Source organism: Microcebus murinus, chromosome 22, assembly GCF_040939455.1.
Source record: "Microcebus murinus isolate Inina chromosome 22, M.murinus_Inina_mat1.0, whole genome shotgun sequence".
NCBI lineage: Eukaryota > Metazoa > Chordata > Mammalia > Primates > Cheirogaleidae > Microcebus > Microcebus murinus.
In genome coordinates this window covers 27,610,519-27,628,067 of record NC_134125.1, presented here as the reverse complement: position 1 = coordinate 27,628,067, position 17,549 = coordinate 27,610,519, and the positions used below count along the sequence as shown (strand labels likewise).

The window sequence follows — 17,549 nt, the reverse complement described above, 5'->3', positions numbered from 1 at the left end:
AGGGAGCCCAGGCCAAGCAGCCTGTGGAAGAAGCCACTTGCCGTGCCACCCCGGGAACAGGACTGCAGGCCCCGGCCCTTCCCACCTCCTCCTCCTCCTCCTCCTCCTCCTCCCCCCCGCCCCCCCCCCACAGGGCACAGGGCTCAGAGACACCTCAGACTCTTGCTACCCAAAGTGCAAAGGGCATCAGTTGCTCCTCCAACCCCCCAGCCCAGCAGACCACGTTGTCCAGCCAGCCCCCGGGGCCTCCCTGGGGTGCCCAGCACAAAAGTGCAGACACCCACCGGACCCTCAGTCTCAGTTTTCGGAGGTTTTTGCCACTCTAAGGACCCGCAGGCCGGCTGGGCCTTCGGGCAGGACAGAGAGCCCCGGAATCCGACTTGGAGAGCTGCGTGTACGTCCCCATCAGGAGGCGGTCCCCACCTCCGCGGCTCTCCCCTTGCGGGGAGCGGCAGCCCAGCCGGCAGCCGCAGGGCCTCAGGGAAGACACCAGGCTGGGCCCCCGCGGCACAGCGGGGGCACGTCCCCCGCACTCACGCGACTTAGGGACGGCTGCTGGAGACTGCTGCGGCCACCCTGCTGCCGGGTTTCTGGAGGGCTTCCTGGAAGCAGCGTCCACACCAAGCCCTTGGAAGGCCCAGGCGACGGAGGAGCCGGTCAGGCAGGGGCCGAGGACGGTGAGAGGCCGGGCGGGAAGGAGCATGTCAGGCAGGGGCAGAGGACGGTGACAGGCCGGGCGGGGAGGAGCCGGTCAGGCGGGGGCCCAGGACAGTGACGGGCCTGGCCGGGGAGGAGCGCGTCAGGCAGGGGCAGAGGAGACGGGCTGGGTAAGGGTTAGGGTGACAGTTAGGGCACAATTCACAATCGCAAAGACGTGGAAGCGACCCGAGTGCCCATCCATCCAGGAGTGCATTAATAAAATGTGGCGCGTGGACACCACGGAGTGCCATTCGGCTGTGAGGAGCAGCGGTGAGAGGGCGCCTCTCGTGTTCTCCTGGCCAGAGCTGGAACCCGTTCCAGTAAGCCAGGTATCCCAAGAATGGACACACGAGCACCACGTGAGCGCGCTCACCAGCAAATTGGTACGAACGGATGGACGCCTAAGTGGACAGAGAGGAATCACCTTCATCGGGTGGGTGTCGGGCGGGTGGGGGGAGGGGAGGGGCATACACATCCATTAGGCATGGGGTGGGTGCGCACCGACTGGGGGATGGGCGCACTGGAAGCTCTGACCCGAGGGGGGAGGCTTGGAGAGGGCAAGGCACCCGACCTTAACATTGGTACCCCCACAATACGCTGCAACAACATGAGAGGTATATGAATAAGAACACAGGGGGGGCCGGGCGCGGTGGCTCACGCCTGTAATCCTAGCTCTCTGGGAGGCCGAGGCGGGCGGATTGCTCCAGGTCAGGAGTTCGAAACCAGCCTGAGCAAGAGCGAGACCCCCGTCTCTACTAAAAATAGAAAGAAATTAATTGGCCAACTAATATATATAGAAAAACACAGCCGGGCGTGGTGGTGCATGCCTGTAGTCCCAACTACTCGGGAGGCTGAGGCAGCAGGATTGCTTGAGCCCGGAGATTGAGGTTGCCGTGAGCTAGGCTGACGCCATGGCACTCACTCTAGCCTGGGCAGCAAAACGAGACTCTGTCTCAAAAAAAAAAAAAAAAAAAAAAAAAAGAACACAGGGGGGAGGGGGGCACGGGCAACACATGTCACCTGAATACTTGTACTCCCATCATCTGCTTGAAAAGAGAGAGAAAAGAAAATGCAATCATAGAGGTAAGAGACACTTTTTAAAAATCATGAATCCGAAGAGAAAAGTAAAAGGAGGCCTGTGGAGCAGGTCTGGGTGTGACTCCGGATCCCCCAACATCAGGTGCCACCACCAAAGATTCCTGCGTGTAGCCCATAGAACCCCAAAAGCAACGGGACGAGTTCTGGTCACATACTCCCTCAAAATGACATCCTGGCCTTCTTCTGGAACTCCCTCCCCTCTCAGACTCTCAAGGTTTCCTCCAGCGTGTCGGTTCCCACAGAGCAGACCTTTGGTCTGAGACCTGACAGTCCAGATGCCACGCATGCTGCCGCGTGGCGGCGGTGTCGCGGCTTGGGACAAGAGGAGGCCCCACGGTGCGGGCTGGGGCGCCAGGCACCGCGGGCGGGCGCTGAGGGTGGGGGTGACCCCCACCCCGGGCCGCCGCCGCGCTCCCAGAAAGGGGACAGAACAAGAGGCAAAAAAAAAAAAAAAAAAAAAAAGCAGCAGCCTGTGGCACCCGGTATTCCCAGGCGGTCTCCCATCCAAGTACTAACCAGGCCCGACCCCGCTTAGCTTCCGAGACCAGACGAGATCGGGGGCGTTCAGGGTGGTGTGGCCCTAGACGGCGGCGGCGGAGGGCGCCCCTGCCCCGCTCAAGAAGCCGAGCCTCTCTGGGCTTCCCCGCCGCCGCCTCCCGCCCCAGGCCCCGCGCCGGGCCGGGCCGGTTGAGTTCGCCGGCCGGGTCCCGCGGGCTCCCAGGGACGGGGGTGATGGGCGGGGCGGGGCGGGGCGGGGCGGGGCGGGGGGCTGTCTCTCTATACACACACACACACACTCACACTCACTCACACTCACACAAGATGCGCCTCCACGGCTGGACTCGCCAAGGTGGAGCCCTCCCAGCCCCCCTCGTCTCCTCGCCCGGCCTCCTTCACCTACCCGCTGCCCACCCCCAGCGCGTCGCTGCCTGCCGCTGACTGCGCACGCGCGGGACGCTCGCCCTTTGACCCCAGCCAGGGGCCGCCCTCCCCCACAACCCCTTTCAGCTGCGCCCCCCCCCTCGCCCTGTGGGTGGGCTGCCGCCTATTCCCCCGGGCCAGGGCTGGGGCACAGCCAGTGTATGGGGCGTCTCTCTCTGGGGATGTGTCCCATGGGTGGGGTGGGGTGGCCTGGTTTGGGGGGCGCTGAAGAAATCAGTCCCCTCCATCTCCTACCTCTGGAAAACGCCCAAGCCCGTGGAGAACTGCCGGCACCGCTTCGTGGGGGCCGGGACCCTCCTCCGTGTCCTCCTGTGGCCCAGTCCAAGGGGCCTGGGCCTGGCCGGGGCTGCATTGGACCCCGACCACCCTGGCGTGTGGACTCGCTAAAAATCGGCCATTAGATATTGGATTCCAGCTTCCTGGAGGTCATTTCACTAATGAGTGCACCGGAAAGAGTTTCCTAATCCATCTGTGAGGGTGGCAACTGAAAGAGAATTTTAAAGCTGACAGAATAGGCGAGGGAAGGCATAGGAGATTTCCACACCCAGCAAGGAAGACTTTCCCGAAATGGAAGAAAGAAACGAGCAAACAGAGACACCGGTAGCCCGCCCGGAAAAGAGTCTGCCCCTTAGAGAAAGCACCCTGACCGGGTTCACCCGTGGGTGGGTGGCGAGCTAGCGGCATTCAGAAGAGCGAGGCCCGCAGTCTGTGCGGAAGACACCTGCGCTCGGGTGTGTGTGGCGGCGCGATTCACAAGCAGCTCCAGATGTTAAACCAAGGAGAAGCCAGGGAGTTCCCAACGCCCCAGGTGTCCTCAGCCCACGACTGGCTGCTGTGGGAATGGGAAGCCCGGCTCCTTGTCTCAGAGCGGGGTTCCCAGGAGGATCAGGCTGAAGCTGGGACTTGGCCTCAAAGTGTCCCCTCGCATGGCCACCCCCTTCCCCTTCCTGCTCCTCTACTCCTGGTGCCCCTCCATCCAGGGGCCAGACCTTAAAGAGTCACCGCAAGAGAATCCTGGTCCCAAAGGAGCCTTCTGGGGGACCGGTGCTGAGAGAGGTTGTGGGCATGGCCCGCTGGGGCTCTGCCCGACCCAGGGCTGAGAGATGCCACCTCCCAGCTCTGGGTCCCTGCAGGAAGTGTTGGCAAGCACAGGGCCGGTCCTCCAAAGGCCCAGGTGCAGGGAGCCCAGGCCAAGCAGCCTGTGGAAGAAGCCACTTGCCGTGCCACCCCGGGAACAGGACTGCAGGCCCCGGCCCTTCCCACCTCCTCCTCCTCCTCCTCCTCCTCCTCCCCCCCGCCCCCCCCCCACAGGGCACAGGGCTCAGAGACACCTCAGACTCTTGCTACCCAAAGTGCAAAGGGCATCAGTTGCTCCTCCAACGCCCCAGCCCAGCAGACCACGTTGTCCAGCCAGCCCCCGGGCCTCCCTGGGGTGCCCAGCACAAAAGTGCAGACACCCACCGGACCCTCAGTCTCAGTTTTCGGAGGTTTTTGCCACTCTAAGGACCCGCAGGCCGGCTGGGCCTTCGGGCAGGACAGAGAGCCCCGGAATCCGACTTGGAGAGCTGCGTGTACGTCCCCATCAGGAGGCGGTCCCCACCTCCGCGGCTCTCCCCTTGCGGGGAGCGGCAGCCCAGCCGGCAGCCGCAGGGCCTCAGGGAAGACACCAGGCTGGGCCCCCGCGGCACAGCGGGGGCACGTCCCCCGCACTCACGCGACTTAGGGACGGCTGCTGGAGACTGCTGCGGCCACCCTGCTGCCGGGTTTCTGGAGGGCTTCCTGGAAGCAGCGTCCACACCAAGCCCTTGGAAGGCCCAGGCGACGGAGGAGCCGGTCAGGCAGGGGCCGAGGACGGTGAGAGGCCGGGCGGGAAGGAGCATGTCAGGCAGGGGCAGAGGACGGTGACAGGCCGGGCGGGGAGGAGCCGGTCAGGCGGGGGCCCAGGACAGTGACGGGCCTGGCCGGGGAGGAGCGCGTCAGGCAGGGGCAGAGGAGACGGGCTGGGTAAGGGTTAGGGTGACAGTTAGGGCACAATTCACAATCGCAAAGACGTGGAAGCGACCCGAGTGCCCATCCATCCAGGAGTGCATTAATAAAATGTGGCGCGTGGACACCACGGAGTGCCATTCGGCTGTGAGGAGCAGCGGTGAGAGGGCGCCTCTCGTGTTCTCCTGGCCAGAGCTGGAACCCGTTCCAGTAAGCCAGGTATCCCAAGAATGGACACACGAGCACCACGTGAGCGCGCTCACCAGCAAATTGGTACGAACGGATGGACGCCTAAGTGGACAGAGAGGAATCACCTTCATCGGGTGGGTGTCGGGCGGGTGGGGGGAGGGGAGGGGCATACACATCCATTAGGCATGGGGTGGGTGCGCACCGACTGGGGGATGGGCGCACTTGAAGCTCTGACCCGAGGGGGGAGGCTTGGAGAGGGCAAGGCACCCGACCTTAACATTGGTACCCCCACAATACGCTGCAACAACATGAGAGGTATATGAATAAGAACACAGGGGGGGCCGGGCGCGGTGGCTCACGCCTGTAATCCTAGCTCTCTGGGAGGCCGAGGCGGGCGGATTGCTCCAGGTCAGGAGTTCGAAACCAGCCTGAGCAAGAGCGAGACCCCCGTCTCTACTAAAAATAGAAAGAAATTAATTGGCCAACTAATATATATAGAAAAACACAGCCGGGCGTGGTGGTGCATGCCTGTAGTCCCAACTACTCGGGAGGCTGAGGCAGCAGGATTGCTTGAGCCCGGAGATTGAGGTTGCCGTGAGCTAGGCTGACGCCATGGCACTCACTCTAGCCTGGGCAGCAAAACGAGACTCTGTCTCAAAAAAAAAAAAAAAAAAAAAAAAAAGAACACAGGGGGGAGGGGGGCACGGGCAACACATGTCACCTGAATACTTGTACTCCCATCATCTGCTTGAAAAGAGAGAGAAAAGAAAATGCAATCATAGAGGTAAGAGACACTTTTTAAAAATCATGAATCCGAAGAGAAAAGTAAAAGGAGGCCTGTGGAGCAGGTCTGGGTGTGACTCCGGATCCCCCAACATCAGGTGCCACCACCAAAGATTCCTGCGTGTAGCCCATAGAACCCCAAAAGCAACGGGACGAGTTCTGGTCACATACTCCCTCAAAATGACATCCTGGCCTTCTTCTGGAACTCCCTCCCCTCTCAGACTCTCAAGGTTTCCTCCAGCGTGTCGGTTCCCACAGAGCAGACCTTTGGTCTGAGACCTGACAGTCCAGATGCCACGCATGCTGCCGCGTGGCGGCGGTGTCGCGGCTTGGGACAAGAGGAGGCCCCACGGTGCGGGCTGGGGCGCCAGGCACCGCGGGCGGGCGCTGAGGGTGGGGGTGACCCCCACCCCGGGCCGCCGCCGCGCTCCCAGAAAGGGGACAGAACAAGAGGCAAAAAAAAAAAAAAAAAAAAAAAGCAGCAGCCTGTGGCACCCGGTATTCCCAGGCGGTCTCCCATCCAAGTACTAACCAGGCCCGACCCCGCTTAGCTTCCGAGACCAGACGAGATCGGGGGCGTTCAGGGTGGTGTGGCCCTAGACGGCGGCGGCGGAGGGCGCCCCTGCCCCGCTCAAGAAGCCGAGCCTCTCTGGGCTTCCCCGCCGCCGCCTCCCGCCCCAGGCCCCGCGCCGGGCCGGGCCGGTTGAGTTCGCCGGCCGGGTCCCGCGGGCTCCCAGGGACGGGGGTGATGGGCGGGGCGGGGCGGGGCGGGGCGGGGCGGGGGGCTGTCTCTCTATACACACACACACACACTCACACTCACTCACACTCACACAAGATGCGCCTCCACGGCTGGACTCGCCAAGGTGGAGCCCTCCCAGCCCCCCTCGTCTCCTCGCCCGGCCTCCTTCACCTACCCGCTGCCCACCCCCAGCGCGTCGCTGCCTGCCGCTGACTGCGCACGCGCGGGACGCTCGCCCTTTGACCCCAGCCAGGGGCCGCCCTCCCCCACAACCCCTTTCAGCTGCGCCCCCCCCTCGCCCTGTGGGTGGGCTGCCGCCTATTCCCCCGGGCCAGGGCTGGGGCACAGCCAGTGTATGGGGCGTCTCTCTCTGGGGATGTGTCCCATGGGTGGGGTGGGGTGGCCTGGTTTGGGGGGCGCTGAAGAAATCAGTCCCCTCCATCTCCTACCTCTGGAAAACGCCCAAGCCCGTGGAGAACTGCCGGCACCGCTTCGTGGGGGCCGGGACCCTCCTCCGTGTCCTCCTGTGGCCCAGTCCAAGGGGCCTGGGCCTGGCCGGGGCTGCATTGGACCCCGACCACCCTGGCGTGTGGACTCGCTAAAAATCGGCCATTAGATATTGGATTCCAGCTTCCTGGAGGTCATTTCACTAATGAGTGCACCGGAAAGAGTTTCCTAATCCATCTGTGAGGGTGGCAACTGAAAGAGAATTTTAAAGCTGACAGAATAGGCGAGGGAAGGCATAGGAGATTTCCACACCCAGCAAGGAAGACTTTCCCGAAATGGAAGAAAGAAACGAGCAAACAGAGACACCGGTAGCCCGCCCGGAAAAGAGTCTGCCCCTTAGAGAAAGCACCCTGACCGGGTTCACCCGTGGGTGGGTGGCGAGCTAGCGGCATTCAGAAGAGCGAGGCCCGCAGTCTGTGCGGAAGACACCTGCGCTCGGGTGTGTGTGGCGGCGCGATTCACAAGCAGCTCCAGATGTTAAACCAAGGAGAAGCCAGGGAGTTCCCAACGCCCCAGGTGTCCTCAGCCCACGACTGGCTGCTGTGGGAATGGGAAGCCCGGCTCCTTGTCTCAGAGCGGGGTTCCCAGGAGGATCAGGCTGAAGCTGGGACTTGGCCTCAAAGTGTCCCCTCGCATGGCCACCCCCTTCCCCTTCCTGCTCCTCTACTCCTGGTGCCCCTCCATCCAGGGGCCAGACCTTAAAGAGTCACCGCAAGAGAATCCTGGTCCCAAAGGAGCCTTCTGGGGGACCGGTGCTGAGAGAGGTTGTGGGCATGGCCCGCTGGGGCTCTGCCCGACCCAGGGCTGAGAGATGCCACCTCCCAGCTCTGGGTCCCTGCAGGAAGTGTTGGCAAGCACAGGGCCGGTCCTCCAAAGGCCCAGGTGCAGGGAGCCCAGGCCAAGCAGCCTGTGGAAGAAGCCACTTGCCGTGCCACCCCGGGAACAGGACTGCAGGCCCCGGCCCTTCCCACCTCCTCCTCCTCCTCCTCCTCCTCCCCCCCGCCCCCCCCCACAGGGCACAGGGCTCAGAGACACCTCAGACTCTTGCTACCCAAAGTGCAAAGGGCATCAGTTGCTCCTCCAACCCCCCCGCCCAGCAGACCACGTTGTCCAGCCAGCCCCCGGGCCTCCCTGGGGTGCCCAGCACAAAAGTGCAGACACCCACCGGACCCTCAGTCTCAGTTTTCGGAGGTTTTTGCCACTCTAAGGACCCGCAGGCCGGCTGGGCCTTCGGGCAGGACAGAGAGCCCCGGAATCCGACTTGGAGAGCTGCGTGTACGTCCCCATCAGGAGGCGGTCCCCACCTCCGCGGCTCTCCCCTTGCGGGGAGCGGCAGCCCAGCCGGCAGCCGCAGGGCCTCAGGGAAGACACCAGGCTGGGCCCCCGCGGCACAGCGGGGGCACGTCCCCCGCACTCACGCGACTTAGGGACGGCTGCTGGAGACTGCTGCGGCCACCCTGCTGCCGGGTTTCTGGAGGGCTTCCTGGAAGCAGCGTCCACACCAAGCCCTTGGAAGGCCCAGGCGACGGAGGAGCCGGTCAGGCAGGGGCCGAGGACGGTGAGAGGCCGGGCGGGAAGGAGCATGTCAGGCAGGGGCAGAGGACGGTGACAGGCCGGGCGGGGAGGAGCCGGTCAGGCGGGGGCCCAGGACAGTGACGGGCCTGGCCGGGGAGGAGCGCGTCAGGCAGGGGCAGAGGAGACGGGCTGGGTAAGGGTTAGGGTGACAGTTAGGGCACAATTCACAATCGCAAAGACGTGGAAGCGACCCGAGTGCCCATCCATCCAGGAGTGCATTAATAAAATGTGGCGCGTGGACACCACGGAGTGCCATTCGGCTGTGAGGAGCAGCGGTGAGAGGGCGCCTCTCGTGTTCTCCTGGCCAGAGCTGGAACCCGTTCCAGTAAGCCAGGTATCCCAAGAATGGACACACGAGCACCACGTGAGCGCGCTCACCAGCAAATTGGTACGAACGGATGGACGCCTAAGTGGACAGAGAGGAATCACCTTCATCGGGTGGGTGTCGGGCGGGTGGGGGGAGGGGAGGGGCATACACATCCATTAGGCATGGGGTGGGTGCGCACCGACTGGGGGATGGGCGCACTGGAAGCTCTGACCCGAGGGGGGAGGCTTGGAGAGGGCAAGGCACCCGACCTTAACATTGGTACCCCCACAATACGCTGCAACAACATGAGAGGTATATGAATAAGAACACAGGGGGGGCCGGGCGCGGTGGCTCACGCCTGTAATCCTAGCTCTCTGGGAGGCCGAGGCGGGCGGATTGCTCCAGGTCAGGAGTTCGAAACCAGCCTGAGCAAGAGCGAGACCCCCGTCTCTACTAAAAATAGAAAGAAATTAATTGGCCAACTAATATATATAGAAAAACACAGCCGGGCGTGGTGGTGCATGCCTGTAGTCCCAACTACTCGGGAGGCTGAGGCAGCAGGATTGCTTGAGCCCGGAGATTGAGGTTGCCGTGAGCTAGGCTGACGCCATGGCACTCACTCTAGCCTGGGCAGCAAAACGAGACTCTGTCTCAAAAAAAAAAAAAAAAAAAAAAAAAAAGAACACAGGGGGGAGGGGGGCACGGGCAACACATGTCACCTGAATACTTGTACTCCCATCATCTGCTTGAAAAGAGAGAGAAAAGAAAATGCAATCATAGAGGTAAGAGACACTTTTTAAAAATCATGAATCCGAAGAGAAAAGTAAAAGGAGGCCTGTGGAGCAGGTCTGGGTGTGACTCCGGATCCCCCAACATCAGGTGCCACCACCAAAGATTCCTGCGTGTAGCCCATAGAACCCCAAAAGCAACGGGACGAGTTCTGGTCACATACTCCCTCAAAATGACATCCTGGCCTTCTTCTGGAACTCCCTCCCCTCTCAGACTCTCAAGGTTTCCTCCAGCGTGTCGGTTCCCACAGAGCAGACCTTTGGTCTGAGACCTGACAGTCCAGATGCCACGCATGCTGCCGCGTGGCGGCGGTGTCGCGGCTTGGGACAAGAGGAGGCCCCACGGTGCGGGCTGGGGCGCCAGGCACCGCGGGCGGGCGCTGAGGGTGGGGGTGACCCCCACCCCGGGCCGCCGCCGCGCTCCCAGAAAGGGGACAGAACAAGAGGCAAAAAAAAAAAAAAAAAAAAAAAAGCAGCAGCCTGTGGCACCCGGTATTCCCAGGCGGTCTCCCATCCAAGTACTAACCAGGCCCGACCCCGCTTAGCTTCCGAGACCAGACGAGATCGGGGGCGTTCAGGGTGGTGTGGCCCTAGACGGCGGCGGCGGAGGGCGCCCCTGCCCCGCTCAAGAAGCCGAGCCTCTCTGGGCTTCCCCGCCGCCGCCTCCCGCCCCAGGCCCCGCGCCGGGCCGGGCCGGTTGAGTTCGCCGGCCGGGTCCCGCGGGCTCCCAGGGACGGGGGTGATGGGCGGGGCGGGGCGGGGCGGGGCGGGGCGGGGGGCTGTCTCTCTATACACACACACACACACTCACACTCACTCACACTCACACAAGATGCGCCTCCACGGCTGGACTCGCCAAGGTGGAGCCCTCCCAGCCCCCCTCGTCTCCTCGCCCGGCCTCCTTCACCTACCCGCTGCCCACCCCCAGCGCGTCGCTGCCTGCCGCTGACTGCGCACGCGCGGGACGCTCGCCCTTTGACCCCAGCCAGGGGCCGCCCTCCCCCACAACCCCTTTCAGCTGCGCCCCCCCCCTCACCCTGTGGGTGGGCTGCCGCCTATTCCCCCGGGCCAGGGCTGGGGCACAGCCAGTGTATGGGGCGTCTCTCTCTGGGGATGTGTCCCATGGGTGGGGTGGGGTGGCCTGGTTTGGGGGGCGCTGAAGAAATCAGTCCCCTCCATCTCCTACCTCTGGAAAACGCCCAAGCCCGTGGAGAACTGCCGGCACCGCTTCGTGGGGGCCGGGACCCTCCTCCGTGTCCTCCTGTGGCCCAGTCCAAGGGGCCTGGGCCTGGCCGGGGCTGCATTGGACCCCGACCACCCTGGCGTGTGGACTCGCTAAAAATCGGCCATTAGATATTGGATTCCAGCTTCCTGGAGGTCATTTCACTAATGAGTGCACCGGAAAGAGTTTCCTAATCCATCTGTGAGGGTGGCAACTGAAAGAGAATTTTAAAGCTGACAGAATAGGCGAGGGAAGGCATAGGAGATTTCCACACCCAGCAAGGAAGACTTTCCCGAAATGGAAGAAAGAAACGAGCAAACAGAGACACCGGTAGCCCGCCCGGAAAAGAGTCTGCCCCTTAGAGAAAGCACCCTGACCGGGTTCACCCGTGGGTGGGTGGCGAGCTAGCGGCATTCAGAAGAGCGAGGCCCGCAGTCTGTGCGGAAGACACCTGCGCTCGGGTGTGTGTGGCGGCGCGATTCACAAGCAGCTCCAGATGTTAAACCAAGGAGAAGCCAGGGAGTTCCCAACGCCCCAGGTGTCCTCAGCCCACGACTGGCTGCTGTGGGAATGGGAAGCCCGGCTCCTTGTCTCAGAGCGGGGTTCCCAGGAGGATCAGGCTGAAGCTGGGACTTGGCCTCAAAGTGTCCCCTCGCATGGCCACCCCCTTCCCCTTCCTGCTCCTCTACTCCTGGTGCCCCTCCATCCAGGGGCCAGACCTTAAAGAGTCACCGCAAGAGAATCCTGGTCCCAAAGGAGCCTTCTGGGGGACCGGTGCTGAGAGAGGTTGTGGGCATGGCCCGCTGGGGCTCTGCCCGACCCAGGGCTGAGAGATGCCACCTCCCAGCTCTGGGTCCCTGCAGGAAGTGTTGGCAAGCACAGGGCCGGTCCTCCAAAGGCCCAGGTGCAGGGAGCCCAGGCCAAGCAGCCTGTGGAAGAAGCCACTTGCCGTGCCACCCCGGGAACAGGACTGCAGGCCCCGGCCCTTCCCACCTCCTCCTCCTCCTCCTCCTCCTCCTCCCCCCCGCCCCCCCCCCACAGGGCACAGGGCTCAGAGACACCTCAGACTCTTGCTACCCAAAGTGCAAAGGGCATCAGTTGCTCCTCCAACCCCCCAGCCCAGCAGACCACGTTGTCCAGCCAGCCCCCGGGCCTCCCTGGGGTGCCCAGCACAAAAGTGCAGACACCCACCGGACCCTCAGTCTCAGTTTTCGGAGGTTTTTGCCACTCTAAGGACCCGCAGGCCAGCTGGGCCTTCGGGCAGGACAGAGAGCCCCGGAATCCGACTTGGAGAGCTGCGTGTACGTCCCCATCAGGAGGCGGTCCCCACCTCCGCGGCTCTCCCCTTGCGGGGAGCGGCAGCCCAGCCGGCAGCCGCAGGGCCTCAGGGAAGACACCAGGCTGGGCCCCCGCGGCACAGCGGGGGCACGTCCCCCGCACTCACGCGACTTAGGGACGGCTGCTGGAGACTGCTGCGGCCACCCTGCTGCCGGGTTTCTGGAGGGCTTCCTGGAAGCAGCGTCCACACCAAGCCCTTGGAAGGCCCAGGCGACGGAGGAGCCGGTCAGGCAGGGGCCGAGGACGGTGAGAGGCCGGGCGGGAAGGAGCATGTCAGGCAGGGGCAGAGGACGGTGACAGGCCGGGCGGGGAGGAGCCGGTCAGGCGGGGGCCCAGGACAGTGACGGGCCTGGCCGGGGAGGAGCGCGTCAGGCAGGGGCAGAGGAGACGGGCTGGGTAAGGGTTAGGGTGACAGTTAGGGCACAATTCACAATCGCAAAGACGTGGAAGCGACCCGAGTGCCCATCCATCCAGGAGTGCATTAATAAAATGTGGCGCGTGGACACCACGGAGTGCCATTCGGCTGTGAGGAGCAGCGGTGAGAGGGCGCCTCTCGTGTTCTCCTGGCCAGAGCTGGAACCCGTTCCAGTAAGCCAGGTATCCCAAGAATGGACACACGAGCACCACGTGAGCGCGCTCACCAGCAAATTGGTACGAACGGATGGACGCCTAAGTGGACAGAGAGGAATCACCTTCATCGGGTGGGTGTCGGGCGGGTGGGGGGAGGGGAGGGGCATACACATCCATTAGGCATGGGGTGGGTGCGCACCGACTGGGGGATGGGCGCACTTGAAGCTCTGACCCGAGGGGGGAGGCTTGGAGAGGGCAAGGCACCCGACCTTAACATTGGTACCCCCACAATACGCTGCAACAACATGAGAGGTATATGAATAAGAACACAGGGGGGACCGGGCGCGGTGGCTCACGCCTGTAATCCTAGCTCTCTGGGAGGCCGAGGCGGGCGGATTGCTCCAGGTCAGGAGTTCGAAACCAGCCTGAGCAAGAGCGAGACCCCCGTCTCTACTAAAAATAGAAAGAAATTAATTGGCCAACTAATATATATAGAAAAACACAGCCGGGCGTGGTGGTGCATGCCTGTAGTCCCAACTACTCGGGAGGCTGAGGCAGCAGGATTGCTTGAGCCCGGAGATTGAGGTTGCCGTGAGCTAGGCTGACGCCATGGCACTCACTCTAGCCTGGGCAGCAAAACGAGACTCTGTCTCAAAAAAAAAAAAAAAAAAAAAAAAAGAACACAGGGGGGAGGGGGGCACGGGCAACACATGTCACCTGAATACTTGTACTCCCATCATCTGCTTGAAAAGAGAGAGAAAAGAAAATGCAATCATAGAGGTAAGAGACACTTTTTAAAAATCATGAATCCGAAGAGAAAAGTAAAAGGAGGCCTGTGGAGCAGGTCTGGGTGTGACTCCGGATCCCCCAACATCAGGTGCCACCACCAAAGATTCCTGCGTGTAGCCCATAGAACCCCAAAAGCAACGGGACGAGTTCTGGTCACATACTCCCTCAAAATGACATCCTGGCCTTCTTCTGGAACTCCCTCCCCTCTCAGACTCTCAAGGTTTCCTCCAGCGTGTCGGTTCCCACAGAGCAGACCTTTGGTCTGAGACCTGACAGTCCAGATGCCACGCATGCTGCCGCGTGGCGGCGGTGTCGCGGCTTGGGACAAGAGGAGGCCCCACGGTGCGGGCTGGGGCGCCAGGCACCGCGGGCGGGCGCTGAGGGTGGGGGTGACCCCCACCCCGGGCCGCCGCCGCGCTCCCAGAAAGGGGACAGAACAAGAGGCAAAAAAAAAAAAAAAAAAAAAAAAGCAGCAGCCTGTGGCACCCGGTATTCCCAGGCGGTCTCCCATCCAAGTACTAACCAGGCCCGACCCCGCTTAGCTTCCGAGACCAGACGAGATCGGGGGCGTTCAGGGTGGTGTGGCCCTAGACGGCGGCGGCGGAGGGCGCCCCTGCCCCGCTCAAGAAGCCGAGCCTCTCTGGGCTTCCCCGCCGCCGCCTCCCGCCCCAGGCCCCGCGCCGGGCCGGGCCGGTTGAGTTCGCCGGCCGGGTCCCGCGGGCTCCCAGGGACGGGGGTGATGGGCGGGGCGGGGCGGGGCGGGGCGGGGCGGGGGGCTGTCTCTCTATACACACACACACACACTCACACTCACTCACACTCACACAAGATGCGCCTCCACGGCTGGACTCGCCAAGGTGGAGCCCTCCCAGCCCCCCTCGTCTCCTCGCCCGGCCTCCTTCACCTACCCGCTGCCCACCCCCAGCGCGTCGCTGCCTGCCGCTGACTGCGCACGCGCGGGACGCTCGCCCTTTGACCCCAGCCAGGGGCCGCCCTCCCCCACAACCCCTTTCAGCTGCGCCCCCCCCCTCGCCCTGTGGGTGGGCTGCCGCCTATTCCCCCGGGCCAGGGCTGGGGCACAGCCAGTGTATGGGGCGTCTCTCTCTGGGGATGTGTCCCATGGGTGGGGTGGGGTGGCCTGGTTTGGGGGGCGCTGAAGAAATCAGTCCCCTCCATCTCCTACCTCTGGAAAACGCCCAAGCCCGTGGAGAACTGCCGGCACCGCTTCGTGGGGGCCGGGACCCTCCTCCGTGTCCTCCTGTGGCCCAGTCCAAGGGGCCTGGGCCTGGCCGGGGCTGCATTGGACCCCGACCACCCTGGCGTGTGGACTCGCTAAAAATCGGCCATTAGATATTGGATTCCAGCTTCCTGGAGGTCATTTCACTAATGAGTGCACCGGAAAGAGTTTCCTAATCCATCTGTGAGGGTGGCAACTGAAAGAGAATTTTAAAGCTGACAGAATAGGCGAGGGAAGGCATAGGAGATTTCCACACCCAGCAAGGAAGACTTTCCCGAAATGGAAGAAAGAAACGAGCAAACAGAGACACCGGTAGCCCGCCCGGAAAAGAGTCTGCCCCTTAGAGAAAGCACCCTGACCGGGTTCACCCGTGGGTGGGTGGCGAGCTAGCGGCATTCAGAAGAGCGAGGCCCGCAGTCTGTGCGGAAGACACCTGCGCTCGGGTGTGTGTGGCGGCGCGATTCACAAGCAGCTCCAGATGTTAAACCAAGGAGAAGCCAGGGAGTTCCCAACGCCCCAGGTGTCCTCAGCCCACGACTGGCTGCTGTGGGAATGGGAAGCCCGGCTCCTTGTCTCAGAGCGGGGTTCCCAGGAGGATCAGGCTGAAGCTGGGACTTGGCCTCAAAGTGTCCCCTCGCATGGCCACCCCCTTCCCCTTCCTGCTCCTCTACTCCTGGTGCCCCTCCATCCAGGGGCCAGACCTTAAAGAGTCACCGCAAGAGAATCCTGGTCCCAAAGGAGCCTTCTGGGGGACCGGTGCTGAGAGAGGTTGTGGGCATGGCCCGCTGGGGCTCTGCCCGACCCAGGGCTGAGAGATGCCACCTCCCAGCTCTGGGTCCCTGCAGGAAGTGTTGGCAAGCACAGGGCCGGTCCTCCAAAGGCCCAGGTGCAGGGAGCCCAGGCCAAGCAGCCTGTGGAAGAAGCCACTTGCCGTGCCACCCCGGGAACAGGACTGCAGGCCCCGGCCCTTCCCACCTCCTCCTCCTCCTCCTCCTCCTCCTCCCCCCCGCCCCCCCCCACAGGGCACAGGGCTCAGAGACACCTCAGACTCTTGCTACCCAAAGTGCAAAGGACATCAGTTGCTCCTCCAACCCCCCAGCCCAGCAGACCACGTTGTCCAGCCAGCCCCCGGGCCTCCCTGGGGTGCCCAGCACAAAAGTGCAGACACCCACCGGACCCTCAGTCTCAGTTTTCGGAGGTTTTTGCCACTCTAAGGACCCGCAGGCCGGCTGGGCCTTCGGGCAGGACAGAGAGCCCCGGAATCCGACTTGGAGAGCTGCGTGTACGTCCCCATCAGGAGGCGGTCCCCACCTCCGCGGCTCTCCCCTTGCGGGGAGCGGCAGCCCAGCCGGCAGCCGCAGGGCCTCAGGGAAGACACCAGGCTGGGCCCCCGCGGCACAGCGGGGGCACGTCCCCCGCACTCACGCGACTTAGGGACGGCTGCTGGAGACTGCTGCGGCCACCCTGCTGCCGGGTTTCTGGAGGGCTTCCTGGAAGCAGCGTCCACACCAAGCCCTTGGAAGGCCCAGGCGACGGAGGAGCCGGTCAGGCAGGGGCCGAGGACGGTGAGAGGCCGGGCGGGAAGGAGCATGTCAGGCAGGGGCAGAGGACGGTGACAGGCCGGGCGGGGAGGAGCCGGTCAGGCGGGGGCCCAGGACAGTGACGGGCCTGGCCGGGGAGGAGCGCGTCAGGCAGGGGCAGAGGAGACGGGCTGGGTAAGGGTTAGGGTGACAGTTAGGGCACAATTCACAATCGCAAAGACGTGGAAGCGACCCGAGTGCCCATCCATCCAGGAGTGCATTAATAAAATGTGGCGCGTGGACACCACGGAGTGCCATTCGGCTGTGAGGAGCAGCGGTGAGAGGGCGCCTCTCGTGTTCTCCTGGCCAGAGCTGGAACCCGTTCCAGTAAGCCAGGTATCCCAAGAATGGACACACGAGCACCACGTGAGCGCGCTCACCAGCAAATTGGTACGAACGGATGGACGCCTAAGTGGACAGAGAGGAATCACCTTCATCGGGTGGGTGTCGGGCGGGTGGGGGGAGGGGAGGGGCATACACATCCATTAGGCATGGGGTGGGTGCGCACCGACTGGGGGATGGGCGCACTTGAAGCTCTGACCCGAGGGGGGAGGCTTGGAGAGGGCAAGGCACCCGACCTTAACATTGGTACCCCCACAATACGCTGCAACAACATGAGAGGTATATGAATAAGAACACAGGGGGGGCCGGGCGCGGTGGCTCACGCCTGTAATCCTAGCTCTCTGGGAGGCCGAGGCGGGCGGATTGCTCCAGGTCAGGAGTTCGAAACCAGCCTGAGCAAGAGCGAGACCCCCGTCTCTACTAAAAATAGAAAGAAATTAATTGGCCAACTAATATATATAGAAAAACACAGCCGGGCGTGGTGGTGCATGCCTGTAGTCCCAACTACTCGGGAGGCTGAGGCAGCAGGATTGCTTGAGCCCGGAGATTGAGGTTGCCGTGAGCTAGGCTGACGCCATGGCACTCACTCTAGCCTGGGCAGCAAAACGAGACTCTGTCTCAAAAAAAAAAAAAAAAAAAAAAAAAGAACACAGGGGGGAGGGGGGCACGGGCAACACATGTCACCTGAATACTTGTACTCCCATCATCTGCTTGAAAAGAGAGAGAAAAGAAAATGCAATCATAGAGGTAAGAGACACTTTTTAAAAATCATGAATCCGAAGAGAAAAGTAAAAGGAGGCCTGTGGAGCAGGTCTGGGTGTGACTCCGGATCCCCCAACATCAGGTGCCACCACC

At 62.8% G+C, this 17,549-nt stretch overlaps 4 non-coding genes across 4 annotated transcripts; all 4 read right to left on the bottom strand.

The window, feature by feature from the left end:
* Positions 1 to 2,264: 2,264 nt before the first annotated feature.
* Positions 2,265 to 2,383, bottom strand: LOC142863602 (5S ribosomal RNA). The gene has a single exon (XR_012914373.1). It is a non-coding gene; the product is annotated as a 5S ribosomal RNA (ribosomal RNA).
* Positions 2,384 to 6,180: 3,797 nt separating this feature from the next.
* LOC142863601 (5S ribosomal RNA) lies at positions 6,181 to 6,299 on the bottom strand. Its single transcript, XR_012914372.1, has one exon. It is a non-coding gene; the product is annotated as a 5S ribosomal RNA (ribosomal RNA).
* A 3,794-nt stretch (positions 6,300 to 10,093) lies between these two features.
* On the bottom strand, positions 10,094 to 10,212 carry LOC142863600 (5S ribosomal RNA). The gene has a single exon (XR_012914371.1). It is a non-coding gene; the product is annotated as a 5S ribosomal RNA (ribosomal RNA).
* A 3,797-nt stretch (positions 10,213 to 14,009) lies between these two features.
* On the bottom strand, positions 14,010 to 14,128 carry LOC142863599 (5S ribosomal RNA). Its single transcript, XR_012914370.1, has one exon. It is a non-coding gene; the product is annotated as a 5S ribosomal RNA (ribosomal RNA).
* Between the last annotated feature and the right edge of the window lie 3,421 nt (positions 14,129 to 17,549).